We start from the raw sequence: 768 nt of genomic DNA, 5'->3' as shown, positions 1-768 counted from the left end.
CCCAACATGCTTAAAATGGGTCAAAAATTAAAAATCCACCAAATTGGTTAACCAATTGACCTCAAAATGACTTTCACCCTTCATGAAAGTTGTTCCTCATGGTCTCCTACACCAAATACCATAGTTAATTGGGCCAATTGACATGCATAACCTAGTATAAACACAAGATTTGGTCATGTGCACCTTTTTGGACTTATGGTCAAATCCAAATCAATTAAGCTTGGTATGGTCAAATGAGTCTTACCATGACTCACTTTAGACTCTCGGGTTGAGTTTAAAGCCAGACATTAACCCATGGTTAGGCTTGATATTTATCCCTTAGGTAAATATATATATTTTTTTTAAAAAGGATAAGTTTCATGCAAATTACTCACCAACACATGTCAATACTCTATGGTGCCATTTTTCTTGCTCATCATGAGCTTTAGACTTCATCTCCAAGCATCCCAACTGATCTAAAATCTATAAAAAAGCCATGGCCATGACTATGGAAGAGGAGAGAGCTCAAGGCCATACAAGGAAGAGCCACCATAGATTAGCAAAACCTCCTCCAAAATATTTAAAATTTTTCTCTAAGCACAAAGAAGAAGGGCTCCACCATTAATTGCCCTCAAAGCCTCCTCTGTGAGTTCAATTTTGAGCTCAAAATCGAGCTCAAAATCAGGGCCCTACTCCAAACTCCACCAAAATCAAATTAACCTTGCACACACCTTCACAAGGCCTAAAGAAGAAGCTTTCCCATCAAACCCCCCTCCCCCAAGCTCTCAT

The sequence above is a fragment of the Phalaenopsis equestris genome, unplaced genomic scaffold, assembly GCF_001263595.1.
Source record: "Phalaenopsis equestris unplaced genomic scaffold, ASM126359v1 Scaffold000134, whole genome shotgun sequence".
Classification (NCBI taxonomy): Eukaryota; Viridiplantae; Streptophyta; class Magnoliopsida; order Asparagales; family Orchidaceae; genus Phalaenopsis; species Phalaenopsis equestris.
Note: the sequence above shows the minus strand (reverse complement) of the source record.